We start from the raw sequence: 5,909 nt of genomic DNA on the forward strand, positions 1-5,909 counted from the left end.
GTGGACTCTTGATGTCTCCCCAAAGATGCTGCTGGACCTGCCGTGAAGTTCCTACTCCCCATCATTATTTGCAATGGATGAAGGGTTAACCTAATTTTCCCAATCGTTTAGTGGCATTTAATAGACTTTTGGATAGGTACATTGATATGCAGGGAATGGAGGGATATGGATTATATGCGGGAAGATAAGTGACGGTCTTGCCATCATGTTCGGCACAGACATGGTGGGCTGAAGGACCTGTTTCTGCGCTGTACTGTTCTCTGTTAAATCTAGACTGTGGTTGTCACCAGGGACCGTGTACTGAGCACCTTCCCAACACATCACACTGAAGAGGGAATGCAGGTCCTGCTCGCAGCCCTGCTTGACATTTTGATTTAGATTTAACCTCAGGATTTGGATGGTTTAAAATTAGAATCCTGGATAAAGGGGATCAGTTTAAAACTGCCAACCTCAGCAGGGCAAGGATCAGTGTCTGGCAACTCGTACAGGGGCCTCCACTCCCAATAACATGGTGGCTAAGCAAAAGCTGGTTTATTTTGTTTCCACAGAAACCCAACTACCAACTCTTTGCCCCTCATTCCCTGAATGACTGGTGACTGGCCTCACGGCCACCGTGTGCGAGTGTGTATATCTGCGAGTGTATCTATATTACTAAAAGTCTGATCTTGACCACTTCCTGTTTTTCTGTTTCATGATTTTAGAAAAACGCTGCCACTTACGGCTGTGATTTTTGGCCATCTTACTCAGAGTCCCCATCCGCTGCACGGACAAGAGGATTTTTCCCATCGATGAAAAATAAAAGAGTTATTAATGTTTCAAATATGTTGAGATTCTCTCTGCTGCCCCTGCTGGTGGGAGGGGGGAGGGACTATAAAACCCGGAGGTGTTGTGCCTCAGTCAGTCTCTGCAAGATGGGGGAAGTGAGAGGGTCACGTCTCTCAGTCTGAGCTGTGAATAACACTGAACACATGTCGACTAAACTGTGAGTGTGGTTTTACTGACCTTTAGTGCCCTTAATGTGGTTTGAAAATGAAAATGTGGTTGGTTTGAAGTAAAAGCACTGCAAATGGTTGGTGAGGATTTGGGTTGAAGTAAAAGCACTGCAAATGGTTGGTGGGGATTTGGGTTGAAGTAAAAGCACTGCAAATGGTTGGTGGGGATTTGGGTTGAAGCAAAAGCACTGCAAATGGTTGGTGGGAGTTTGGGTTGAAGTAAAAGCACTGCAAATGGTTGGAAGTCTAAACGTGACAACTTCCTGTTTGCACTGTATATTGATTTTAGATAAAAACGCAACCACTTGCGGCTGTGATTTTTGGCCATCTTACTCAGTCCCTCTCCGCTCATCAGGTGCAGAGGATTCTTCCCATCAATGAAAAATAAAAGTGTTATTAGTGTTTAAAAAATGTTAAGAATCTCAGTGTGGGTGTGGCTCAGCCTCTGCATGATGGGGGAGGGAGAGGTCACGACTCTGTCTGAGCTGTGAATCCACTGAACACACTGAATATCTACTGAACACACTGAATATCTACTGAACTGTGAGTGTGGTGTTTTGTGTGGTTTTATGGTGGTTTCACCCTGCTTGAAATGGTATGAAACTGCATTTGAAGGTGGTGGCATTGCACCCTGCATGAAATGGTATAAAACTGCATTTGAATGTGGTGGCCTTGCCCCCTGCACGAAATTGTATGAAACAGCATTTGAATTTGGTGGCTGTAGATTGGTTATTGCATGTGAACCAATCATAGTAGAATAGCATCACTAACCCCACCTTACTGTATGATTCATACTAACACCCACTTCCTACACTGGTCAGTCTTGGAAGCGGTAACAATGAACTAACAACTAATGACCTGTTGTACCGCTATAATATGGGTACTGATTAAAGATGATCTTGAACTCCAGATTGTGCAGTTTGCTTATTTACATGGTGTCAGATGTGGAATGGTCAGAAGTCAGACTATCTGGGAACATTCATACCGAACCTTAGTGTGCCGAGTTCGCCTCTGAGACAACTAACTCGGAAGGATACTGCTTGGTCCTGGTTCCAGCAACACCAACATGCATTTGATTCTTTAAAACCGAGGCTGATCAGCGCTCCCACCTTGATATTTTTTGACCTGAGGCGTCCTGTCACAGTTAACTGCGATGCCTCACGATACGGGCTTGGCGCCGCCTGCCTACAATCATCTGCCGATGGGACTTTACATCCTGTCTCTTATGCCCCCTGCACCATGACGGATACCGAACAGCGCTACGCGCAAACCGAGAAAGAGCTGCTGGCTGTGGTCTTCGCTTGTTCTGAATTCAAGGACTTTGTCTTTGAGAATGTTTTCACGGTCGAGACAGACCACCAACCTCTGGGGACCATACTCAATAAACATATCCATGCTGCACCTGCACGTCTGCAGCGTATGATGATGCAGCTCCAGCGATTCGACTTCAAAATCGTTTACAAAAAGGGTAAAGACATGCTCGTTGCTGACACCCTCTCTCGCGCACCACGGGCATCCAGCGAACGACACCCCTATGAACGGGACAAGTTTACGGTTCTCAACATTGACTTTGTTCCCACGGAACGATTGCGCCGTCTAGCAGAACACACAGCCGCCGACGGCACTCTCCAGCTGCTCTCATCCATTTAAAACCGAGATGAGAAGAACTTTTTTCACACAGAGAGTGGCGAATCTCTGGAACTCCCTGCCACAGAGGGTAGTCGAGGCCAGTTCATTGGCTATATTTAAGAGGGAGTTAGATGTGGCCCTTGTGGCTAAGGGGATCAGAGGGTATGGAGAGAAGGCAGGTACGGGATACTGAGTTGGATGATCAGCCATGATCATATTGAATGGCGGTGCAGGCTCGAAGGGCCGAATGGCCTACTCCTGCACCTAATTTCTATGTTTCTATGTTTCTATAATCAAGAGAGGCTGGCCAAACAGGCAATCCAGCTCCAGGTGCAGCCCCACTGGAGATGCAGCCGTTCTTCTTAGTCCGTGATGAACTGGTAATACAGGACGGTGTCATAGTTAAGGGCCACAAAGTCGTGATCCCTTCATCACTACGTGACGAATACTACAAAGAGGCACACAGCGGCCACCCAGGCACCGAGGCCACGCTGGCTCACGCACAGAATATGTTTTACTGGCCTGGCATGGCCAAGTACATACGGGGCAGGACCGTCTCCTGCCCCATCTGCAGCAGCCTGGCGCCGCACCAACAGAGAAAGCCCCTGCTACAACAACCTCCGCCAGCACTGCCCTGGACGTCGTTGGCGGCAGACATTTTCGAGTGGCACGGTAAACATTATCTAGTCCTGGTCGACTCCTATTCTAACTGGTTCGAACTTGATTTACTGCCTTCTATCACATCAGAAATGGTAATTCAAAAGCTACAGTAACACTTCTCCACATTCGGCGCACCTGTCCGCTTGCAGACCGACAACGGAAGACAGTTTACCAGTCACGCCTTCAAACACTTTGCTAACTGATGGAATTTCCACCATGTCACGAGCAGCACCGAATACCCACAAATGAACGGGCTCGCTGAACAAGACGTCAGAAGCGCAAAACAGCTAATGGAACGCGCCCACCTAGCCAAGTCAGATGTGTACCTCGACCTTTTAAACCTCAGAAACATCACTAGAGACGGGGTCCTGGGCTCACCAGCCCAACGCCTGATGTCCAGACCACCGATACCAATTGCCCAGCAGAAGCTGGCGCCACAGGTGTTGAAGCCAGCTACAATCCAGGATCGCATCCAGGAGAAACACGACATCCAGAAACGATCACATGACAAGTCCAACAAACCACTTAAACCACTACTACCGGGCCAACTCGTCCGTTTGCAAACTACTGTGGGACATTCCCGTCTAGGTTGCGTTGTTGACCTGTCCAAAGAACCCCGATCCTACCTTGTTGACATCGATGGCACCTTATACCGTCGGAGCCACCAACACTTACTGGCTGTGAAGGAACCACGTCCACCACCAGCCGATCCTTTCGCTCCACCTCTACTGTTCCAGCCGTCTGCTGCCGTGGCCACCACTAGTTCCAGCATGTCCCTTACTCCACCACGACCGGCGGCCGTGACTAACAAGGACACTACCTCTCCCGCATGCTTCCCCTGTCATTCACCACAGGTGTCCCCTGCTGCTTTCTCACTTCTGGGTTCACCACCTCCCTCTAACTTTTCTGGCGAAGGAGGAGAGCGCTTGGTCCGTACACGTTCGGGCCATATTAGTAGACCGACTGGCAGATATGGCGAGTATGTTTGAATTCTAGCTGCATGTGTGTTTAACTATATTTGCTCTTTACGGGGAAGGATGTAGATTGGCTATTGCATGTGAACCAATCATAGTAGAATAGCATCACTAACCCCACCCTACTGTATGATTCATACTAACACCCAATTCCTACACTGGTCAGTCTTGGAAGCGGTAACGATGAACTAATGACCTGTTGTACTGCTACAATATGGGTACTGATTAAAGATGATACTTGAACTCCAGATTGTGCAGTTTGCTTATTTACAGTTGCCTTGCACCCTGCTTGAAATGGTATGAAACTGCACTTGAATTTGGTGGACTTGCACCCTGCTTAAAGTGGTATGAAATTGCACTTGAGTTTGGTGGCCTTGCACCGTGTTTGAAGTGGTATGAAACTGAGCTTGAGTTTGGTGGACGGATCCTGCTTGAAGTGGTATGAAACTGCACTTGAATTCGGTGGCCTTGCACCCTGCTTGAAGATGTCGGAAACTGTACTTGAATTTGGTGGCCTTGCACCCTGCTTGAAGTGGTAGGAAACTGTACTTGAATTCGGTGGCCTTGCTCCCTGCTTGAAGTGGTAGGAAACTGCACTTGAATTCGGTGGCCTTGCACCCTGCTTGAAGTGGTAGGAAACTGCACCTGAATTTGGTGGCCTTGCCTGCTTGAAGTGGTATGAAACTGCATTTGAATTTGGCCCAACATGATGGAATATAAACTAATCTCTGCCTGCACATGATCCATATCCATGCGCCTATCCAAAAGATTCCTAAATGCCACTATCTATCTGTGTCTACTACCATCATTGGCTGCACATTCCAGGTATCCACCACCCACTGTGTAAAACAAAAGTGGGTCAAGTCTTTGATTATGTTGGCTACTTTTCTGAGGCATTGAGGAAGTGTGGATGCAGTCAATGGAGGGGAGTCTGGTCTGTATGATGGACTGGGCTACCTCTGCAACTTCTTACGGTGTTGGTCAGAGTTGTCGAGGAAATACCAGTGTGGGAGGTAGGACATCGAGTTGCAGTGTCGGTGGAGGAGTAATGAGCAGTAGCGTACTGTCAGATTGGCAGTATTCCGTGGAGACACTTTACTAAGGAGCGCCACACTGTCTGGGAGAGTACTTCTTCCAAGGCCAGATGGCGCAGCAGTTGACTTGCTGCCTTACAGCCCCGTGAGCGCGTGGGTTTTCTCCGAGATCTTTGGTTTCCTCCCACACTCCAAAGAAGTACAGGTTTGTATGTTAATTGGCTTGGTATAATCGTAAATTGTCCCTAGTGTGTGTAGGATAATGTGGGTGGGTCGCTGGTCAGTGCGGGCTCAGTGGGCCGAATGGCCTGTATCTCTAAACTAAGAGCCAGTTACGAAATATGATTAAAATTTCACCTTCTGGCTGCTGTGTGGAATTTGTACATTCTGTGTGTGACCGCGTGGGCTCTGGCTTCCTCCCACATCACAAAAATGTGCCGGGTTGTAGGTTAATTAGCCCTCTGTAAATTGTCCCGAGGGTGTGGATGTGAAAGTGGGATAACATTTCCCCGTGCGACCAGGCAGTGTCCAAAACGTTTTGTGATCTCCTTCGCTCCTCACAGCTGTTAATGTGCTGCGGAGCTCTCAGTTAGTTTAACAAAGCCATTCCAAGCCAGAAA

Source organism: Amblyraja radiata, chromosome 23 (assembly GCF_010909765.2).
Source record: "Amblyraja radiata isolate CabotCenter1 chromosome 23, sAmbRad1.1.pri, whole genome shotgun sequence".
Lineage (NCBI taxonomy): Eukaryota > Metazoa > Chordata > Chondrichthyes > Rajiformes > Rajidae > Amblyraja > Amblyraja radiata.